At 64.1% G+C, this 22,704-nt stretch overlaps 1 protein-coding gene across 1 annotated transcript in view; it reads right to left on the reverse strand.

Moving 5' to 3' along the window:
* Positions 1 to 22,704, reverse strand: part of LOC122546793 (guanylate-binding protein 1-like) — a 162,380-nt gene that overhangs the window by 113,653 nt on the left and 26,023 nt on the right. The window lies entirely within an intron of this gene.

Genomic DNA, 22,704 nt, shown 5'->3' on the forward strand with positions numbered 1-22,704 from the left:
GGTCAGTGCTGAGGGAGTGCCGCACTGTCAGAGGGTCAGTTCTGAGGGAGCACCGCACTGTCGGAGGGTCAGTGCTAAGGGAACACCGCATTGTCGGAGGGTTAGTGCTGAGGGAGTGCCGCAATGTCGGAGGGTCAGTGCTGAGGGAGTGCCGCACTGTCGGAGGGTGAGTGCTGAAGGAGTGCCGCACTGTCGGAGGGTGAGTGTGAGGGAGTGCCGCACTGTCGGAGGGTCAGTGCTAAGGGAGAGCCGCACTGTCAGAGGGTCAGTGCTGAGGGAGTGCCGCACTGTCGGAGGGTCAGTGCTGAGGGAGCACCGCACTCTGGGAGGGTCAGTGCTGAGGGAGCGCCGCACTCTGGGAGGGTGAGTGTTGAGGGAGTGCCGCACAGTCAGAGGGTCAGTGTTGAGGGAGCGCCGCACTGTCGGAGGGTCAGAGCTGAGGGAGCGCCGCACTGTCGGAGGGTCAGTGCTGAGGGAGCGCCGCACTGTCGGAGGGTCAGTGCTGAGGGAGCACCGCACTGTCGGAGGGTCAGTACTGAGGGAGCACCGCACTGTCGGAAGGTCAGTGCTGAGGGAGCACCGCACTGTCGGAGGGTCAGTGCTGAGGGAGCACCGCACTGTGGGAGGGTCAGTGCTGAGAGAGCACCGCACTGTCGGAGGGTCAGTGCTAAGGGAACACCGCATTGTCGGAGGGTAAGTGCTGAGGGAGTGCCGCACTGTCGGAGGGTCAGTGCTGAGGGAGAGCTGCACTGCCGGAGGATCAGTGCTGAGGGAGTGCCACACTGTCGGAGGATCAGTGCTGAGGGAGTGCCGCACTGTGGGAGGGTCAGTGCTGAGGGAGTGCCGCACTGTCAGAGGGTCAGTTCTGAGGGAGCACCGCACTGTCGGAGGGTCAGTGCTAAGGGAACACCGCATTGTCGGAGGGTTAGTGCTGAGGGAGTGCCGCAATGTCGGAGGGTCAGTGCTGAGGGAGCACCGCACTGTCGGAGGGTCAGTGCTGAGGGAGTGCCGCACTGTGGGAGGGTCAGTGCTGAGGGAGTGCCGGACTGTCGGAGGGTCAGTTCTGAGGGAGCACCGCACTGTCGGAGGGTCAGTGCTAAGGGAACACCGCATTGTCAGAGGGTTAGTGCTGAGGGAGTGCCGCACTGTCGGAGGGTCAGTGCTGAGGGAGGACCGCACTGTCGGAGAGTCAGTACTGAGGGAGTGCCGCGCTGTCGGAGGGTCAGTGCTGAGGGAGCACCGCACTATCGGAGGGTCAGTGCTAAGGGAACACCGCATTGTCGGAGGGTCAGTGCTGAGGGAGTGCCGCACTGTGGGAGGGTCAGTGCTGAGAGAGCACCGCACTGTCGGAGGGTCAGTGCTAAGGGAACACCGCATTGTCGGAGGGTAAGTGCTGAGGGAGTGCCGCACTGTCGGAGGGTCAGTGCTGAGGGAGAGCTGCACTGCCGGAGGGTCAGTGCTGAGGGAGTGCCGCACTGACAGACGGTCAGTACTGAGGGAGTGCCGCACTGTCGGAGGGTGAGTGCTGAAGGAGTGCCGCACTGTCGGAGGGTGAGTGCTGAGGGAGTGCCGCACTGTCGGAGGGTCAGTGCTGAGGGAGTGCCGCACTGTCAGAGGGTCAGTGCTGAGGGAGTGCCGCACTGTCAGAGGGTCAGTGCTGAGGGAGCATCGCACTCTGGGAGGGTCAGTGCTGAGGGAGTGCCGCACAGTCAGAGGGTCAGTGCTGAGGGAGTGCCGCACTGATGGAAGGTATGCTGAGGGAGTGCAGCACTGTCGGAGGGTCAGTGCTGAGGGAGTGCCGCACTGTCGGTGGGTCAGTGCTGAGGGAGTGCCGCACCTATGGAAGGTATGCTGAGGGAGTGCAGCACTGTCGGAGGGTCAGTGCTGAGGGAGTGCCGCACTGTCGGAGGGTCAGTGCTGAGGGAGTGCCGCACTGTCGGAGGGTCAGTGCTGAGGGAGTGCCGCACTGTCGGAGGGTCAGTGCTGAGGAAGTGCCGCACTGTCCGAGGGTCAGTGCCGAGGGAGTGCCGCACTGTCGGAGGGACAGTGGTGAGGGAGTGTTGCGCTAATGGAGGGTCAGTACTTAGGGAGTGCAGCACTGTCGGAGGGTCAGTGCTGAGGGAGTGCCGCACTGTCGGAGGGTCAGTGCTGAGGGAGAGCCGCACTGTCGGACGGTCAGTACTGAGGGAGTGCCGCACTGTGGGAGGGTCAGTTCTGAGGGAGCACCGCACTGTCGGAGGGTCAGTGCTGAGGGAGTGCCGCACTGTCGGAGGGTCAGTTCTGAGGGAGCACCGCACTGTCGGAGGGTCAGTGCTGAGGGAGTGCCGCACTGTCGGAGGGTCAGTGCTGAGGGAGTGCCGCACTGTCGGAGGGTCAGTGCTGAGGGAGCGCCGCACTGACGGAGGGTCAGTGCTGAGGGAGTGCCGCACTGTCGGAGGGTCAGTGCTGAGGGAGTGCCGCACTGTCGGAGGGTCAGTGCTGAGGGAGTACCGCACTGATGGAAGGTATGCTGAGGGAGTGCAGCACTGTCGGAGGGTCAGTGCTGAGGGAGTGCTGCACTGTCGGAGGGTCAGTGCTGAGGGAGTGCCGCACTGTCGGAGGGTCAGTGGTGAGGGAGTGTTGCGCTAATGGAGGGTCAGTACTGAGGGAGTGCAGCACTATCGGAGGGTCAGTGCTGAGGGAGTGCCGCACTGTCGGAGGGTCAGTGCTGAGGGAGAGCCGCACTGTCGGACGGTCAGTACTGAGGGAGTGCCGCACGGTCGGAGGGTCAGTGCTGAGGGAGTGCCGCACTGTCGGAGGGTCAGTACTGAGGGAGTGCCGCACTGTCGGAGGGTCAATGCTGGGGGAGTGCCGGACTGTCGGAGGGTCAATGCTGAGGGAGTGCCGCACTGTCGGAGGGCCAGTGCTGAGGGAGTTCTGCACTGTGGGAGGGTCAGTGCTGAGGGAGTGCCGCACTCTTTGAGGGTGAGGGCTGAGGGAGTGCCGCACTGTCGGAGAGTCAGTGCTGAGGGAGCACCGCACTGTCGGAGGGTCAGTGCTGAGGGAGTGCCGCACTGTGGGAGGGTCAGTGCTGACGGAGTGCCGCACTGTCGGAGGGTCAGTTCTGAGGGAGCACCGCATTGTCGGAGGGTCAGTGCTGAGTGAGTGCCGCACTGTGGGAGGGTCAGTGCAGAGGGAGTGCCGCACTGTCGGAGGGTCAGTTCTGAGGGAGCACCGCACTGTCGGAGGGTCAGTGCTAAGGGAACACCGCATTGTCGGAGGGTTAGTGCTGAGGGAGTGCCGCACTGTCGGAGGGTCAGTTCTGAGGGAGAGCTGCACTGTCGGAGGGTCAGTGCTGAGGGAGTGCCGCACTGACAGACGGTCAGTGCTGAGGGAGTGCCGCACTGTCGGACGGTGAGTGCTGAAGGAGTGCCGCACTGTCGGAGGGTCAGTGCTGAGGGAGTGCCGCACTGTCGGAGGGTCAGTGCTGAGGGAGTGCCGCACTGTCGGAGGGTCAGTGCTGAGGGAGTGCCGCACTATCGGAGGGTCAGTGCTGAGGGAGCACCGCACTGTCGGAGGGTCAGGGCGGATGGAGCGCCGCACTGTTGGAGGGTCAGCGTTGAGGGAGCACCGCACTGTCAGAGGGTCAGTGCTGAGGGAGTGCCGCACTGATGGAAGGTATGCTGAGGGAGTGCAGCACTGTCGGAGGGTCAGTGCTGAGGGAGTGCCGCACTGTCGGAGGGTCAGTGCTGAGGGAGTGCCGCACTGTCGGAGGGTGAGTGCTGAGGGAGTGCCGCACTGTCGGAGGGTCAGTGCTGAGGGAGAGCCGCACTGTCGGACGGTCAGTACTGAGGGAGTGCCGCACTGTCGGAGGGTCAGTTCTGAGGGAGCACCGCACTGTCGGAGGGTCAGTGCTGAGGGAGTGCCGCACTGTCGGAGGGTCAGTGCTGAGGGAGTGCCGCACTGTCGGAGGGTCAGTGCTGAGGGAGTGCCGCACTGTCGGAGGGTCAGTGCTGAGGGAGAGCCGCACTGTCGGACGGTCAGTACTGAGGGAGTGCCGCACTGTCGGAGGGTCAATGCTGGGGGAGTGCCGGACTTTCGGAGGGTCAATGCTGAGGGAGTGCCGCACTGTCGGAGGGCCAGTGCTGAGGGAGTTCTGCACTGTGGGAGGGTCAGTGCTGAGGAAGTGCCGCACTGTCCGAGGGTCAGTGCCGAGGGAGTGCCGCACTGTCGGAGGGACAGTGGTGAGGGAGTGTTGCGCTAATGGAGGGTCAGTACTTAGGGAGTGCAGCACTGTCGGAGGGTCAGTGCTGAGGGAGTGCCGCACTGTCGGAGGATCAGTGCTGAGGGAGTGCCGCACTGTGGGAGGGTCAGTGCTGAGGGAGTGCCGCACTGTCGGAGGGTCAGTTCTGAGGGAGCACCGCACTGTCGGAGGGTCAGTGCTAAGGGAACACCGCATTGTCGGAGGGTTAGTGCTGAGGGAGTGCCGCAATGTCGGAGGGTCAGTGCTGAGGGAGCACCGCACTGTCGGAGGGTCAGTGCTGAGGGAGTGCCGCACTGTCGGAGGGTCAGTGCTGAGGGAGTGCCGGACTGTCGGAGGGTCAGTGCTGAGGGAGTGCCGCACTGTCGGAGGGTCAGTGCTGATGGAGTGCCGCACTGTCGGAGGGTCAGTGCTGAGGGAGTGCCGCACTGATGGAAGGTATGCTGAGGGAGTGCCGCACTGTCGGAGGGTCAGTGCTGAGGGAGTGCTGCACTGTCGGAGGGTCAGTGCTGAGGGAGTGCCGCACTGTGGGAGGGTCAGTGCTGAGGGAGTGCCGCACTATCGGAGGGTCAGTTCTGAGGGAGCACCGCACTGTCGGAGGGTCAGTGGTGAGGGAGTGTTGCGCTAATGGAGGGTCAGTACTGAGGGAGTTCAGCACTATCGGAGGGTCAGTGCTGAGGGAGTGCCGCACTGTCGGAGGGTCAGTGCTGAGGGAGAGCCGCACTGTCGGACGGTCAGTACTGAGGGAGTGCCGCACGGTCGGAGGGTCAGTTCTGAGGGAGCACCGCACTGTCGGAGGGTCAGTGCTGAGGGAGTGCCGCACTGTCGGAGGGTCAGTTCTGAGGGAGTGCTGCACTGTCGGAGGGTCAGTACTGAGGGAGTGCCGCACTGACAGACGGTCAGTACTGAGGGAGTGCCGCACTGTCGGAGGGTGAGTGCTGAAGGAGTGCCGCACTGTCGGAGGGTGAGTGCTGAGGGAGTGCCGCACTGTCGGAGGGTCAGTGCTGAGGGAGTGCCGCACTGTCAGAGGGTCAGTGCTGAGGGAGCATCGCACTCTGGGAGGGTCAGTGCTGAGGGAGTGCCGCACAGTCAGAGGGTCAGTGCTGAGGGAGTGCCGCACTGATGGAAGGTATGCTGAGGGAGTGCAGCACTGTCGGAGGGTCAGTGCTGAGGGAGTGCCGCACTGTCGGTGGGTCAGTGCTGAGGGAGTGCCGCACCTATGGAAGGTATGCTGAGGGAGTGCAGCACTGTCGGAGGGTCAGTGCTGAGGGAGTGCCGCACTGTCGGAGGGTCAGTGCTGAGGGAGTGCCGCACGGACAGACGGTCAGTACTGAGGGAGTGCCGCACTGTCGGAGGGTGAGTGCTGAAGGAGTGCCGCACTGTCGGAGGGTGAGTGCTGAGGGAGTGCCGCACTGTCGGAGGGTCAGTGCTGAGGGAGTGCCGCACTGTCAGAGGGTCAGTGCTGAGGGAGTGCCGCACTGTCAGAGGGTCAGTGCTGAGGGAGCATCGCACTCTGGGAGGGTCAGTGCTGAGGGAGTGCCGCACAGTCAGAGGGTCAGTGCTGAGGGAGTGCCGCACTGATGGAAGGTATGCTGAGGGAGTGCAGCACTGTCGGAGGGTCAGTGCTGAGGGAGTGCCGCACTGTCGGTGGGTCAGTGCTGAGGGAGTGCCGCACCTATGGAAGGTATGCTGAGGGAGTGCAGCACTGTCGGAGGGTCAGTGCTGAGGGAGTGCCGCACTGTCGGAGGGTCAGTGCTGAGGGAGTGCCGCACTGTCGGAGGGTCAGTGCTGAGGGAGTGCCGCACTGTCGGAGGGTCAGTGCTGAGGAAGTGCCGCACTGTCCGAGGGTCAGTGCCGAGGGAGTGCCGCACTGTCGGAGGGTCAGTTCTGAGGGAGTGTTGCGCTAATGGAGGGTCAGTACTTAGGGAGTGCAGCACTGTCGGAGGTTCAGTGCTGAGGGAGTGCCGCACTGTCGGAGGGTCAGTGCTGAGGGAGAGCCGCAATGTCGGACGGTCAGTACTGAGGGAGTGCCGCACTGTCGGAGGGTCAGTTCTGAGGGAGCACCGCACTGTCGGAGGGTCAGTGCTGAGGGAGTGCCGCACTGTCGGAGGGTCAGTTCTGAGGGAGCACCGCACTGTCGGAGGGTCAGTGCTGAGGGAGTGCTGCACTGTCGGAGGGTCAGTGCTGAGGGAGTGCCGCACTGTCGGAGGGTCAGTGCTGAGGGAGCGCCGCACTGTCGGAGGGTCAGTGCTGAGGGAGTGCCGCACTGTCGGAGGGTCAGTGCTGAGGGAGTGCCGCACTGTCGGAGGGTCAGTGCTGAGGGAGTGCCGCACTGATGGAAGGTATGCTGAGGGAGTACAGCACTGTCGGAGGGTCAGTGCTGAGGGAGTGCTGCACTGTCGGAGGGTCAGTGCTGAGGGAGTGCCGCACTGTCGGAGGGTCAGTGGTGAGGGAGTGTTGCGCTAATGGAGGGTCAGTACTGAGGGAGTGCAGCACTATCGGAGGGTCAGTGCTGAGGGAGTGCCGCACTGTCGGAGGGTCAGTGCTGAGGGAGAGCCGCACTGTCGGACGGTCAGTACTGAGGGAGTGCCGCACGGTCGGAGGGTCAGTTCTGAGGGAGCACCGCACTGTCAGAGGGTCAGTGCTGAGGGAGTGCCGCACTGTCGGAGGGTCAGTACTGAGGGAGTGCCGCACTGTCGGAGGGTCAATGCTGGGGGAGTGCCGGACTGTCGGAGGGTCAATGATGAGGGAGTGCCGCACTGTCGGAGGGCCAGTGCTGAGGGAGCACCGCACTGTCGGAGGGTCAGTGCTGAGGGAGTGCCGCACTGTGGGAGGGTCAGTGCTGACGGAGTGCCGCACTGTCGGAGGGTCAGTTCTGAGGGAGCACCGCACTGTCGGAGGGTCAGTTCTGAGGGAGCACCGCACTGTCGGAGGGTCAGTGCTGAGGGAGTGCCGCACTGTCGGAGGGTCAGTTCTGAGGGAGCACCGCACTGTGGGAGGGTCAGTGCTGACGGAGTGCCGCACTGTCGGAGGGTCAGTTCTGAGGGAGCACCGCACTGTCGGAGGGTCAGTGCTAAGGGAACACCGCATTGTCGGAGGGTTAGTGCTGAGGGAGTGCCGCACTGTCGGAGGGTCAGTGCTGAGGGAGCACCGCACTGTCGGAGGGTCAGTGCTGAGGGAGTGCCGCACAGTCAGAGGGTCAGTGCTGAGGGAGTGCCGCACTGATGGAAGGTATGCTGAGGGAGTGCAGCACTGTCGGAGGGTCAGTGCTGAGAGAGTGCCGCACCTATGGAAGGTATGCTGAGGGAGTGCAGCACTGTCGGAGGGTCAGTGCTGAGGGAGTGCCGCACTGTCGGATGGTCAGTGCTGAGGGAGTGCCGCACGGACAGACGGTCAGTACTGAGGGAGTGCCGCACTGTGGGAGGGTGAGTGCTGAAGGAGTGCCGCACTGTCGGAGGGTGAGTGCTGAGGGAGTGCCGCACTGTCGGAGGGTCAGTGCTGAGGGAGTGCCGCACTGTCAGAGGGTCAGTGCTGAGGGAGTGCCGCACTGTCAGAGGGTCAGTGCTGAGGGAGCATCGCACTCTGGGAGGGTCAGTGCTGAGGGAGTGCCGCACAGTCAGAGGGTCAGTGCTGAGGGAGTGCCGCACTGATGGAAGGTATGCTGAGGGAGTGCAGCACTGTCGGAGGGTCAGTGCTGAGGGAGTGCCGCACTGTCGGTGGGTCAGTGCTGAGGGAGTGCCGCACCTATGGAAGGTATGCTGAGGGAGTGCAGCACTGTCGGAGGGTCAGTGCTGAGGGAGTGCCGCACTGTCGGAGGGTCAGTGCTGAGGGAGTGCCGCACGGACAGACGGTCAGTACTGAGGGAGTGCCGCACTGTCGGAGGGTGAGTGCTGAAGGAGTGCCGCACTGTCGGAGGGTGAGTGCTGAGGGAGTGCCGCACTGTCGGAGGGTCAGTGCTGAGGGAGTGCCGCACTGTCAGAGGGTCAGTGCTGAGGGAGTGCCGCACTGTCAGAGGGTCAGTGCTGAGGGAGCATCGCACTCTGGGAGGGTCAGTGCTGAGGGAGTGCCGCACAGTCAGAGGGTCAGTGCTGAGGGAGTGCCGCACTGATGGAAGGTATGCTGAGGGAGTGCAGCACTGTCGGAGGGTCAGTGCTGAGGGAGTGCCGCACTGTCGGTGGGTCAGTGCTGAGGGAGTGCCGCACTGTCGGAGGGTCAGTGCTGAGGGAGTGCCGCACTGTCGGAGGGTCAGTGCTGAGGGAGTGCCGCACTGATGGAAGGTATGCTGAGGGAGTACAGCACTGTCGGAGGGTCAGTGCTGAGGGAGTGCTGCACTGTCGGAGGGTCAGTGCTGAGGGAGTGCCGCACTGTCGGAGGGTCAGTGGTGAGGGAGTGTTGCGCTAATGGAGGGTCAGTACTGAGGGAGTGCAGCACTATCGGAGGGTCAGTGCTGAGGGAGTGCCGCACTGTCGGAGGGTCAGTGCTGAGGGAGAGCCGCACTGTCGGACGGTCAGTACTGAGGGAGTGCCGCACGGTCGGAGGGTCAGTTCTGAGGGAGCACCGCACTGTCAGAGGGTCAGTGCTGAGGGAGTGCCGCACTGTCGGAGGGTCAGTACTGAGGGAGTGCCGCACTGTCGGAGGGTCAATGCTGGGGGAGTGCCGGACTGTCGGAGGGTCAATGCTGAGGGAGTGCCGCACTGTCGGAGGGCCAGTGCTGAGGGAGCACCGCACTGTCGGAGGGTCAGTGCTGAGGGAGTGCCGCACTGTGGGAGGGTCAGTGCTGACGGAGTGCCGCACTGTCGGAGGGTCAGTTCTGAGGGAGCACCGCACTGTCGGAGGGTCAGTTCTGAGGGAGCACCGCACTGTCGGAGGGTCAGTGCTGAGGGAGTGCCGCACTGTCGGAGGGTCAGTTCTGAGGGAGCACCGCACTGTGGGAGGGTCAGTGCTGACGGAGTGCCGCACTGTCGGAGGGTCAGTTCTGAGGGAGCACCGCACTGTCGGAGGGTCAGTGCTAAGGGAACACCGCATTGTCGGAGGGTTAGTGCTGAGGGAGTGCCGCACTGTCGGAGGGTCAGTGCTGAGGGAGCACCGCACTGTCGGAGGGTCAGTGCTGAGGGAGTGCCGCACAGTCAGAGGGTCAGTGCTGAGGGAGTGCCGCACTGATGGAAGGTATGCTGAGGGAGTGCAGCACTGTCGGAGGGTCAGTGCTGAGAGAGTGCCGCACCTATGGAAGGTATGCTGAGGGAGTGCAGCACTGTCGGAGGGTCAGTGCTGAGGGAGTGCCGCACTGTCGGATGGTCAGTGCTGAGGGAGTGCCGCACGGACAGACGGTCAGTACTGAGGGAGTGCCGCACTGTGGGAGGGTGAGTGCTGAAGGAGTGCCGCACTGTCGGAGGGTGAGTGCTGAGGGAGTGCCGCACTGTCGGAGGGTCAGTGCTGAGGGAGTGCCGCACTGTCAGAGGGTCAGTGCTGAGGGAGTGCCGCACTGTCAGAGGGTCAGTGCTGAGGGAGCATCGCACTCTGGGAGGGTCAGTGCTGAGGGAGTGCCGCACAGTCAGAGGGTCAGTGCTGAGGGAGTGCCGCACTGATGGAAGGTATGCTGAGGGAGTGCAGCACTGTCGGAGGGTCAGTGCTGAGGGAGTGCCGCACTGTCGGTGGGTCAGTGCTGAGGGAGTGCCGCACCTATGGAAGGTATGCTGAGGGAGTGCAGCACTGTCGGAGGGTCAGTGCTGAGGGAGTGCCGCACTGTCGGAGGGTCAGTGCTGAGGGAGTGCCGCACGGACAGACGGTCAGTACTGAGGGAGTGCCGCACTGTCGGAGGGTGAGTGCTGAAGGAGTGCCGCACTGTCGGAGGGTGAGTGCTGAGGGAGTGCCGCACTGTCGGAGGGTCAGTGCTGAGGGAGTGCCGCACTGTCAGAGGGTCAGTGCTGAGGGAGTGCCGCACTGTCAGAGGGTCAGTGCTGAGGGAGCATCGCACTCTGGGAGGGTCAGTGCTGAGGGAGTGCCGCACAGTCAGAGGGTCAGTGCTGAGGGAGTGCCGCACTGATGGAAGGTATGCTGAGGGAGTGCAGCACTGTCGGAGGGTCAGTGCTGAGGGAGTGCCGCACTGTCGGTGGGTCAGTGCTGAGGGAGTGCCGCACCTATGGAAGGTATGCTGAGGGAGTGCAGCACTGTCGGAGGGTCAGTGCTGAGGGAGTGCCGCACTGTCGGAGGGTCAGTGCTGAGGGAGTGCCGCACTGTCGGAGGGTCAGTGCTGAGGGAGTGCCGCACTGTCGGAGGGTCAGTGCTGAGGAAGTGCCGCACTGTCCGAGGGTCAGTGCCGAGGGAGTGCCGCACTGTCGGAGGGTCAGTTCTGAGGGAGTGTTGCGCTAATGGAGGGTCAGTACTTAGGGAGTGCAGCACTGTCGGAGGGTCAGTGCTGAGGGAGTGCCGCACTGTCGGAGGGTCAGTGCTGAGGGAGAGCCGCAATGTCGGACGGTCAGTACTGAGGGAGTGCCGCACTGTCGGAGGGTCAGTGCTGAGGGAGTGCCGCACTGTCAGAGGGTCAGTGCTGAGGGAGTGCCGCACTGTCAGAGGGTCAGTGCTGAGGGAGCATCGCACTCTGGGAGGGTCAGTGCTGAGGGAGTGCCGCACTGTCAGAGGGTCAGTGCTGAGGGAGTGCCGCACTGATGGAAGGTATGCTGAGGGAGTGCAGCACTGTCGGAGGGTCAGTGCTGAGGGAGTGCCGCACTGTCGGTGGGTCAGTGCTGAGGGAGTGCCGCACCTATGGAAGGTATGCTGAGGGAGTGCAGCACTGTCGGAGGGTCAGTGCTGAGGGAGTGCCGCACTGTCGGAGGGTCAGTGCTGAGGGAGTGCCGCACTGTCGGAGGGTCAGTGCTGAGGGAGTGCCGCACTGTCGGAGGGTCAGTGCTGAGGAAGTGCCGCACTGTCCGAGGGTCAGTGCCGAGGGAGTGCCGCACTGTCGGAGGGTCAGTTCTGAGGGAGTGTTGCGCTAATGGAGGGTCAGTACTTAGGGAGTGCAGCACTGTCGGAGGGTGAGTGCTGAAGGAGTGCCGCACTGTCGGAGGGTGAGTGCTGAGGGAGTGCCGCACTGTCGGAGGGTCAGTGCTGAGGGAGTGCCGCACTGTCAGAGGGTCAGTGCTGAGGGAGTGCCGCACTGTCAGAGGGTCAGTGCTGAGGGAGCATCGCACTCTGGGAGGGTCAGTGCTGAGGGAGTGCCGCACAGTCAGAGGGTCAGTGCTGAGGGAGTGCCGCACTGATGGAAGGTATGCTGAGGGAGTGCAGCACTGTCGGAGGGTCAGTGCTGAGGGAGTGCCGCACTGTCGGTGGGTCAGTGCTGAGGGAGTGCCGCACCTATGGAAGGTATGCTGAGGGAGTGCAGCACTGTCGGAGGGTCAGTGCTGAGGGAGTGCCGCACTGTCGGAGGGTCAGTGCTGAGGGAGTGCCGCACTGTCGGAGGGTCAGTGCTGAGGGAGTGCCGCACTGTCGGAGGGTCAGTGCTGAGGAAGTGCCGCACTGTCCGAGGGTCAGTGCCGAGGGAGTGCCGCACTGTCGGAGGGTCAGTTCTGAGGGAGTGTTGCGCTAATGGAGGGTCAGTACTTAGGGAGTGCAGCACTGTCGGAGGGTCAGTGCTGAGGGAGTGCCGCACTGTCGGAGGGTCAGTGCTGAGGGAGAGCCGCAATGTCGGACGGTCAGTACTGAGGGAGTGCCGCACTGTCGGAGGGTCAGTTCTGAGGGAGCACCGCACTGTCGGAGGGTCAGTGCTGAGGGAGCGCCGCACTGTCGGAGGGTCAGTGCTGAGGGAGTGCCGCACTGTCGGAGGGTCAGTGCTGAGGGAGTGCCGCACTGTCGGAGGGTCAGTGCTGAGGGAGTGCCGCACTGTCGGAGGGTCAGTGCTGAGGGAGTGCCGCACTGATGGAAGGTATGCTGAGGGAGTACAGCACTGTCGGAGGGTCAGTGCTGAGGGAGTGCTGCACTGTCGGAGGGTCAGTGCTGAGGGAGTGCCGCACTGTCGGAGGGTCAGTGGTGAGGGAGTGTTGCGCTAATGGAGGGTCAGTACTGAGGGAGTGCAGCACTATCGGAGGGTCAGTGCTGAGGGAGTGCCGCACTGTCGGAGGGTCAGTGCTGAGGGAGAGCCGCACTGTCGGACGGTCAGTACTGAGGGAGTGCCGCACGGTCGGAGGGTCAGTTCTGAGGGAGCACCGCACTGTCAGAGGGTCAGTGCTGAGGGAGTGCCGCACTGTCGGAGGGTCAGTACTGAGGGAGTGCCGCACTGTCGGAGGGTCAATGCTGGGGGAGTGCCGGACTGTCGGAGGGTCAATGCTGAGGGAGTGCCGCACTGTCGGAGGGCCAGTGCTGAGGGAGCACCGCACTGTCGGAGGGTCAGTGCTGAGGGAGTGCCGCACTGTGGGAGGGTCAGTGCTGACGGAGTGCCGCACTGTCGGAGGGTCAGTTCTGAGGGAGCACCGCACTGTCGGAGGGTCAGTTCTGAGGGAGCACCGCACTGTCGGAGGGTCAGTGCTGAGGGAGTGCCGCACTGTCGGAGGGTCAGTTCTGAGGGAGCACCGCACTGTGGGAGGGTCAGTGCTGACGGAGTGCCGCACTGTCGGAGGGTCAGTTCTGAGGGAGCACCGCACTGTCGGAGGGTCAGTGCTAAGGGAACACCGCATTGTCGGAGGGTTAGTGCTGAGGGAGTGCCGCACTGTCGGAGGGTCAGTGCTGAGGGAGCACCGCACTGTCGGAGGGTCAGTGCTGAGGGAGTGCCGCACAGTCAGAGGGTCAGTGCTGAGGGAGTGCCGCACTGATGGAAGGTATGCTGAGGGAGTGCAGCACTGTCGGAGGGTCAGTGCTGAGAGAGTGCCGCACCTATGGAAGGTATGCTGAGGGAGTGCAGCACTGTCGGAGGGTCAGTGCTGAGGGAGTGCCGCACTGTCGGATGGTCAGTGCTGAGGGAGTGCCGCACGGACAGACGGTCAGTACTGAGGGAGTGCCGCACTGTGGGAGGGTGAGTGCTGAAGGAGTGCCGCACTGTCGGAGGGTGAGTGCTGAGGGAGTGCCGCACTGTCGGAGGGTCAGTGCTGAGGGAGTGCCGCACTGTCAGAGGGTCAGTGCTGAGGGAGTGCCGCACTGTCAGAGGGTCAGTGCTGAGGGAGCATCGCACTCTGGGAGGGTCAGTGCTGAGGGAGTGCCGCACAGTCAGAGGGTCAGTGCTGAGGGAGTGCCGCACTGATGGAAGGTATGCTGAGGGAGTGCAGCACTGTCGGAGGGTCAGTGCTGAGGGAGTGCCGCACTGTCGGTGGGTCAGTGCTGAGGGAGTGCCGCACCTATGGAAGGTATGCTGAGGGAGTGCAGCACTGTCGGAGGGTCAGTGCTGAGGGAGTGCCGCACTGTCGGAGGGTCAGTGCTGAGGGAGTGCCGCACGGACAGACGGTCAGTACTGAGGGAGTGCCGCACTGTCGGAGGGTGAGTGCTGAAGGAGTGCCGCACTGTCGGAGGGTGAGTGCTGAGGGAGTGCCGCACTGTCGGAGGGTCAGTGCTGAGGGAGTGCCGCACTGTCAGAGGGTCAGTGCTGAGGGAGTGCCGCACTGTCAGAGGGTCAGTGCTGAGGGAGCATCGCACTCTGGGAGGGTCAGTGCTGAGGGAGTGCCGCACAGTCAGAGGGTCAGTGCTGAGGGAGTGCCGCACTGATGGAAGGTATGCTGAGGGAGTGCAGCACTGTCGGAGGGTCAGTGCTGAGGGAGTGCCGCACTGTCGGTGGGTCAGTGCTGAGGGAGTGCCGCACCTATGGAAGGTATGCTGAGGGAGTGCAGCACTGTCGGAGGGTCAGTGCTGAGGGAGTGCCGCACTGTCGGAGGGTCAGTGCTGAGGGAGTGCCGCACTGTCGGAGGGTCAGTGCTGAGGGAGTGCCGCACTGTCGGAGGGTCAGTGCTGAGGAAGTGCCGCACTGTCCGAGGGTCAGTGCCGAGGGAGTGCCGCACTGTCGGAGGGTCAGTTCTGAGGGAGTGTTGCGCTAATGGAGGGTCAGTACTTAGGGAGTGCAGCACTGTCGGAGGGTCAGTGCTGAGGGAGTGCCGCACTGTCGGAGGGTCAGTGCTGAGGGAGAGCCGCAATGTCGGACGGTCAGTACTGAGGGAGTGCCGCACTGTCGGAGGGTCAGTGCTGAGGGAGTGCCGCACTGTCAGAGGGTCAGTGCTGAGGGAGTGCCGCACTGTCAGAGGGTCAGTGCTGAGGGAGCATCGCACTCTGGGAGGGTCAGTGCTGAGGGAGTGCCGCACAGTCAGAGGGTCAGTGCTGAGGGAGTGCCGCACTGATGGAAGGTATGCTGAGGGAGTGCAGCACTGTCGGAGGGTCAGTGCTGAGGGAGTGCCGCACTGTCGGTGGGTCAGTGCTGAGGGAGTGCCGCACCTATGGAAGGTATGCTGAGGGAGTGCAGCACTGTCGGAGGGTCAGTGCTGAGGGAGTGCCGCACTGTCGGAGGGTCAGTGCTGAGGGAGTGCCGCACTGTCGGAGGGTCAGTGCTGAGGGAGTGCCGCACTGTCGGAGGGTCAGTGCTGAGGAAGTGCCGCACTGTCCGAGGGTCAGTGCCGAGGGAGTGCCGCACTGTCGGAGGGTCAGTTCTGAGGGAGTGTTGCGCTAATGGAGGGTCAGTACTTAGGGAGTGCAGCACTGTCGGAGGGTCAGTGCTGAGGGAGTGCCGCACTGTCGGAGGGTCAGTGCTGAGGGAGAGCCGCACTGTCGGACGGTCAGTACTGAGGGAGTGCCGCACTGTCGGAGGGTCAGTTCTGAGGGAGCACCGCACTGTCGGAGGGTCAGTGCTGAGGGAGTGCCGCACTGTCGGAGGGTCAGTTCTGAGGGAGCACCGCACTGTCGGAGGGTCAGTGCTGAGGGAGTGCCGCACTGTCGGAGGGTCAGTGCTGAGGGAGTGCCGCACTGTCGGAGGGTCAGTGCTGAGGGAGCGCCGCACTGTCGGAGGGTCAGTGCTGAGGGAGTGCCGGACTGTCGGAGGGTCAGTGCTGAGGGAGTGCCGCACTGTCGGAGGGTCAGTGCTGAGGGAGTGCCGCACTGATGGAAGGTATGCTGAGGAGGGTCAGTGCTGAGGGAGTGCCGCACAGTCGGAGGGTCAGTGCTGAGGGAGTGCCGCACTGATGGAAGGTATGCTGAGGGAGTGCAGCACTGTCGGAGGGTCAGTGCTGAGGGAGTGCTGCACTGTCGGAGGGTCAGTGCTGAGGGAGTGCCGCACTGTCGGAGGGTCAGTGCTGAGGGAGTGCCGCACTGTCGGAGGGTCAGTGCTGAGGGAGTGCCGCACCTATGGAAGGTATGCTGAGGGAGTGCAGCACTGTCGGAGGGTCAGTGCTGAGGGAGTGCCGCACTGTCGGAGGGTCAGTGCTGAGGGAGTGCCGCACTGTCGGAGGGTCAGTGCTGAGGGAGTGCCGCACTGTCGGAGGGTCAGTGCTGAGGAAGTGCCGCACTGTCCGAGGGTCAGTGCCGAGGGAGTGCCGCACTGTCGGAGGGACAGTGGTGAGGGAGTGTTGCGCTAATGGAGGGTCAGTACTTAGGGAGTGCAGCACTGTCGGAGGGTCAGTGCTGAGGGAGTGCCGCACTGTCGGAGGGTCAGTGCTGAGGGAGAGCCGCACTGTCGGACGGTCAGTGCTGAGGGAGTGCCGCACTGTCGGAGGGTCAGTTCTGAGGGAGCACCGCACTGTCGGAGGGTCAGTGCTGAGGGAGTGCCGCACTGTCGGAGGGTCAGTTCTGAGGGAGCACCGCACTGTCGGAGGGTCAGTGCTGAGGGAGTGCCGCACTGTCGGAGGGTCAGTGCTGAGGGAGTGCCGCACTGTCGGAGGGTCAGTGCTGAGGGAGCGCCGCACTGTCGGAGGGTCAGTGCTGAGGGAGTGCCGCACTGTCGGAGGGTCAGTGCTGAGGGAGTGCCGCAATGTCGGAGGGTCAGTGCTGAGGGAGTGCCGCACTGATGGAAGGTATGCTGAGGGAGTACAGCACTGTCAGAGGGTCAGTGCTGAGGGAGTGCTGCACTGTCGGAGGGTCAGTGCTGAGGGAGTGCCGCACTGTCGGAGGGTCAGTGGTGAGGGAGTGTTGCGCTAATGGAGGGTCAGTACTGAGGGAGTGCAGCACTATCGGAGGGTCAGTGCTGAGGGAGTGCCGCACTGTCGGAGGGTCGGTGCTGAGGGAGAGCCGCACTGTCGGACGATCAGTACTGAGGGAGTGCCGCACGGTCGGAGGGTCAGTTCTGAGGGAGCACCGCACTGTCAGAGGGTCAGTGCTGAGGGAGTGCCGCACTGTCGGAGGGTCAGTACTGAGGGAGTGCCGCACTGTCGGAGGGTCAATGCTGGGGGAGTGCCGGACTGTCGGAGGGTCAATGCTGAGGGAGTGCCGCACTGTCGGAGGGCCAGTGCTGAGGGAGCACCGCACTGTCGGAGGGTCAGTGCTGAGGGAGTGCCGCACTGTGGGAGGGTCAGTGCTGACGGAGTGCCGCACTGTCGGAGGGTCAGTTCTGAGGGAGCACCGCACTGTCGGAGGGTCAGTGCTAAGGGAACACCGCATTGTCGGAGGGTTAGTGCTGAGGGAGTGCCGCACTGTCGGAGGGTCAGTGCTGAGGGAGCACCGCACTGTCGGAGGGTCAGTGCTGAGGGAGCACCGCATTGTCGGAGGGTCAGTGCTGAGGGAGTGCCGCACTGTGGGAGGGTCAGTGCTGAGGGAGTGCCGCACTGTCGGAGGGTCAGTTCTGAGGGAGCACCGCACTGTCGGAGGGTCAGTGCTAAGGGAACACCGCATTGTCGGAGGGTTAGTGCTGAGGGAGTGCCGCACTGTCGGAGGGTCAGTGCTGAGGGAGAGCTGCACTGTCGGAGGGTCAGTGCTGAGGGAGTGCCGCACTGACAGACGGTCAGTGCTGAGGGAGTGCCGCACTGTCGGAGGGTGAGTGCTGAAGGAGTGCCGCACTGTCGGAGGGTGAGTGCTGAGGGAGTGCCGCACTGTCGGAGGGTCAGTGCTGAGGGAGTGCCGCACTGTCGGAGGGTCAGTGCTGAGGGAGTGCCGCACTATCGGAGGGTCAGTGCTGAGGGAGCACCGCACTGTCGGAGGGTCAGGGCGGATGGAGCGCCGCACTGTTGGAGGGTCAGCGTTGAGGGAGCACCGCACTGTCAGAGGGTCAGTGCTGAGGGAGTGCCGCACTGATGGAAGGTATGCTGAGGGAGTGCAGCACTGTCGGAGGGTCAGTGCTGAGGGAGTGCCGCACTGTCGGAGGGTCAGTGCTGAGGGAGTGCCGCACTGTCGGAGGGTCAGTTCTGAGGGAGCACCGCACTGTCGGAGGGTCAGTGCTGAGGGAGTGCCGCACTGTCGGAGGGTCAGTGCTGAGGGAGTGCCGCACTGTCGGAGGGTCAGTGCTGAGGGAGCGCCGCACTGTCGGAGGGTCAGTGCTGAGGGACTGCCGCACTGTCGGAGGGTCAGTGCTGAGGGAGTGCCGCACTGTCGGAGGGTCAGTGCTGAGGGAGTGCCGCACTGATGGAAGGTATGCTGAGGGAGTGCAGCACTGTCGGAGGGTCAGTGCTGAGGGAGTGCTGCACTGTCGGAGGGTCAGTGCTGAGGGAGTGCCGCACTGTCGGAGGGTCAGTGGTGAGGGAGTGTTGCGCGAATGGAGGGTCAGTACTGAGGGAGTGCAGCACTATCGGAGGGTCAGTGCTGAGGGAGTGCCGCACTGTCGGAGGGTCAGTGCTGAGGGAGAGCCGCACTGTCGGACGGTCAGTAATGAGGGAGTGCCGCACGGTCGGAGGGTCAGTTCTGAGGGAGCACCGCACTGTCGGAGGGTCAGTGCTGAGGGAGTGCCGCACTGTCGGAGGGTCAGTACTGAGGGAGTGCCGCACTGTCGGAGGGTCAATGCTGGGGGAGTGCCGGACTGTCGGAGGGTCAATGCTGAGGGAGTGCCGCACTGTCGGAGGGCCAGTGCTGAGGGAGTTCTGCACTGTGGGAGGGTCAGTGCTGAGGGAGTGCCGCACTCTTTGAGGGTCAGGGCTGAGGGAGTGCCGCACTGTCGGAGAGTCAGTGCTGAGGGAGCACCGCACTGTCGGAGGGTCAGTGCTGAGGGAGTGCCGCACTGTGGGAGGGTCAGTGCTGACGGAGTGCCGCACTGTCGGAGGGTCAGTTCTGAGGGAGCACCGCACTGTCGGAGGGTCAGTGCTAAGGGAACACCGCATTGTCGGAGGGTTAGTGCTGAGGGAGTGCCGCACTGTCGGAGGGTCAGTGCTGAGGGAGCACCGCACTGTCGGAGGGTCAGTGCTGAGGGAGCACCGCATTGTCGGAGGGTCAGTGCTGAGGGAGTGCCGCACTGTGGGAGGGTCAGTGCTGAGGGAGTGCCGCACTGTCGGAGGGTCAGTTCTGAGGGAGCACCGCACTGTCGGAGGGTCAGTGCTAAGGGAACACCGCATTGTCAGAGGGTCAGTGCTGAGGGAGTGCCGCACTGTCGGAGGGTCAGTGCTGAGGGAGAGCTGCACTGTCGGAGGGTCAGTGCTGAGGGAGTGCCGCACTGACAGACGGTCAGTGCTGAGGGAGTGCCGCACTGTCGGAGGGTGAGTGCTGAAGGAGTGCCGCACTGTCGGAGGGTGAGTGCTGAGGGAGTGCCGCACTGTCGGAGGGTCAGTGCTGAGGGAGTGCCGCACTGTCGGAGGGTCAGTGCTGAGGGAGTGCCGCACTATCGGAGGGTCAGTGCTGAGGGAGCACCGCACTGTCGGAGGGTCAGGGCGGATGGAGCGCCGCACTGTTGGAGGGTCAGCGTTGAGGGAGCACCGCACTGTCAGAGGGTCAGTGCTGAGGGAGTGCCGCACTGATGGAAGGTATGCTGAGGGAGTGCAGCACTGTCGGAGGGTCAGTGCTGAGGGAGTGCCGCACTGTCGGAGGGTCAGTGCTGAGGGAGTGCCGCACTGTCGGAGGGTGAGTGCTGAGGGAGTGCCGCACTGTCGGAGGGTCAGTGCTGAGGGAGAGCCGCACTGTCGGACGGTCAGTACTGAGGGAGTGCCGCACTGTCGGAGGGTCAGTTCTGAGGGAGCACCGCACTGTCGGAGGGTCAGTGCTGAGGGAGTGCCGCACTGTCGGAGGGTCAGTGCTGAGGGAGTGCCGCACTGTCGGAGGGTCAGTGCTGAGGGAGTGCCGCACTGTCGGAGGGTCAGTGCTGAGGGAGAGCCGCACTGTCGGACGGTCAGTACTGAGGGAGTGCCGCACTGTCGGAGGGTCAATGCTGGGGGAGTGCCGGACTGTCGGAGGGTCAATGCTGAGGGAGTGCCGCACTGTCGGAGGGCCAGTGCTGAGGGAGTTCTGCACTGTGGGAGGGTCAGTGCTGAGGAAGTGCCGCACTGTCCGAGGGTCAGTGCCGAGGGAGTGCCGCACTGTCGGAGGGACAGTGGTGAGGGAGTGTTGCGCTAATGGAGGGTCAGTACTTAGGGAGTGCAGCACTGTCGGAGGGTCAGTGCTGAGGGAGTGCCGCACTGTCGGAGGGTCAGTGCTGAGGGAGAGCCGCACTGTCGGACGGTCAGTACTGAGGGAGTGCCGCACTGTCGGAGGGTCAGTTCTGAGGGAGCACCGCACTGTCGGAGGGTCAGTGCTGAGGGAGTGCCGCACTGTCGGAGGGTCAGTTCTGAGGGAGCACCGCACTGTCGGAGGGTCAGTGCTGAGGGAGTGCCGCACTGTCGGAGGGTCAGTGCTGAGGGAGCGCCGCACTGTCGGAGGGTCAGTGCTGAGGGAGCGCCGCACTGTCGGAGGGTCAGTGCTGAGGGAGTGCCGCACTGTCGGAGGGTCAGTGCTGAGGGAGTGCCGCACTGTCGGAGGGTCAGTGCTGAGGGAGTGCCGCACTGATGGAAGGTATGCTGAGGGAGTGCAGCACTGTCGGAGGGTCAGTGCTGAGGGAGTGCTGCACTGTCGGAGGGTCAGTGCTGAGGGAGTGCCGCACTGTCGGAGGGTCAGTGGTGAGGGAGTGTTGCGCTAATGGAGGGTCAGTACTGAGGGAGTGCAGCACTATCGGAGGGTCAGTGCTGAGGGAGTGCCGCACTGTCGGAGGGTCAGTGCTGAGGGAGAGCCGCACTGTCGGACGGTCAGTACTGAGGGAGTGCCGCACGGTCGGAGGGTCAGTTCTGAGGGAGCACCGCACTGTCGGAGGGTCAGTGCTGAGGGAGTGCCGCACTGTCGGAGGGTCAGTTCTGAGGGAGAGCTGCACTGTCGGAGGGTCAGTGCTGAGGGAGCACCGCACTCTGGGAGGGTCAGTGCTGAGGGAGCGCCGCACTCTGGGAGGGTCAGTGCTGAGGGAGTGCCGCACAGTCAGAGGGTCAGTGTTGAGGGAGTGCCGCACTGTCGGAGGGTCAGTGCTGAGGGAGCACCGCACTGTCGGAGGGTCAGTGCTGAGGGAGCACCACACTGTCGGAGGGTCAGTGCTGAGGGAGCGCCGCACTGTCGGAGAGTCAGTGCTGAGGGAGCACCGCACTGTCGGAGGGTCAGTGCAGAGGGAGCGCCGCACTGTCGGAGGGTCAATGCTGAGGGAGTGCCACACTGTCCGAAGGTCAGTGCTGAGGGAGCACCGCGCTCTGGGAGGGTCAGTGCTGAGGGAGCGCCGCACTGTCGGAGGGTCAGTGCTGAGGGAGCGCCGCATGTCGGACGGTCAGTGCTGAGGGAGCACCGCACTCTGGGAGGGTCAGTGCTGAGGGAGCACCGCACTGTCGGAGGGTCAGTGCTGAGGGAGCACCGCACACTGGGAGGGTCAGTGCTGAGGGAGCACCGCACTGTCGGAGGGTCAGTGCTGAGGGAGCACCGCACTCTGGGAGGGTCAGTGCTGAGGGAGCACCGCACTGTCGGAGGGTCAGTGCTGAGGGAGCACCGCACTCTGGGAGGGTCACTGCTGAGGGAGCACCGCACTGTCGGAGGGTCAGTGCTGAGGGAGCAACGCACTGTCGGAAGATCAGTGCTGAGGGAGCACCGCACTGTCGGAGGGTCAGTGCTGAGGGAGTGCCGCACTGTGGGAGGGTCAGTGCTGAGAGAGTGCCGCACTGTCAGAGGGTCAGTTCTGAGGGAGCACCGCACTGTCGGAGGGTCAGTGCTAAGGGAACACCGCATTGTCGGAGGGTTAGTGCCGAGGGAGTGCCACACTATCGGAGGGTCAGTGCTGAGGGAGCACCGCACTGTCGGAGGGTCAGTGCTGAGGGAGTGCCGCACTGTGGGAGGGTCAGTGCTGAGGGAGTGCCGCACTGTCGGAGGGTCCGTTCTGAGGGAGCACCGCACTGTCGGGGGGTCAGTGCTAAGGGAACACCGCATTGTCGGAGGGTGAGTGCTGAGGGAGTGCCGCACTGTCGGAGGGTCAGTGCTGAGGGAGCACCGCACTGTCGGAGGGTCAGTGCTGAGGGAGTGCCGCACTGTGGGAGGGTCAGTGCTGAGGGAGTGCCGCACTGTCGGAGGGTCAATTCTGAGGGAGCACCGCACTGTCGGAGGGTCAGTGCTAAGGGAACACCGCATTGTCGGAGGGTTAGTGCTGAGGGAGTGGCGCACTGTGGGAGAATCAGTGCTGATGGAGCACTGCAGTGTCGGAGGGTCAGTGCTGAGGGAGTGCCGCACTGTCGGAGGGTCAGTGCTGAGGGAGTGCCGCACTGTCGGAGGGTGAGTGCTGAAGGAGTGCCGCACTGTCGGAGGGTGAGTGCTGAGGGAGCGCCGCACTTTCGGAGGGTCAGTGCTGAGGGAGTGCCGCACTGTCAGAGGGTCAGTGCTGAGGGAGTGCCGCACTGTCAGAGGGTCCGTCCTGAGGGAGCACCGCACTCTGGGAGGGTCAGTGCTGAGGGAGCGCCGCACTGTTGGAGGGTCAGCGCTGAGGGAGTACCGCACTGTCAGAGGGTCAGTGCTGAGGGAGTACCGCACTGTCAGAGGGTCAGTGCTGAGGAAGTGCCGCACTGTCAGAGGGTCAGTGCTGAGGGAGCACCGCACTGTCGGAGGGTCAGTGCTGAGGGAGCACCGCACTGTCGGAAGATCAGTGCTGAGGGAGCACCGCACTGTCGGAGGGTCAGTGCTGAGGGAGTGCCGCACTGTGGGAGGGTCAGTGCTGAGAGAGTGCCGCACTGTCAGAGGGTCAGTTCTGAGGGAGCACCGCACTGTCGGAGGGTCAGTGCTAAGGGAACACCGCACTGTCGGAGGGTTAGTGCTGAGGGAGTGCCGCACTATCAGAGGGTCAGTGCTGAGGGAGCACCGCACTGTCGGAGGGTCAGTGCTGAGGGAGTGCCGCACTGTGGGAGGGTCAGTGCTGAGGGAGTGCCGCACTGTCGGAGGGTCCGTTCTGAGGGAGCACCGCACTGTCGGAGGGTCAGTGCTAAGGGAACACCGCATTGTCGGAGGGTTAGTGCTGAGGGAGTGCCGCACTGTTGGAGGGTCAGTGCTGAGGGAGCACCGCACTGTCGGAGGGTCAGTGCTGAGGGAGTGCCGCACTGTGGGAGGGTCAG

The sequence above is a fragment of the Chiloscyllium plagiosum genome, unplaced genomic scaffold (assembly GCF_037043375.1).
Source record: "Chiloscyllium plagiosum isolate Xiang-an unplaced genomic scaffold, Cpla_swu_hap1 HiC_scaffold_38, whole genome shotgun sequence".
Classification (NCBI taxonomy): domain Eukaryota; kingdom Metazoa; phylum Chordata; class Chondrichthyes; order Orectolobiformes; family Hemiscylliidae; genus Chiloscyllium; species Chiloscyllium plagiosum.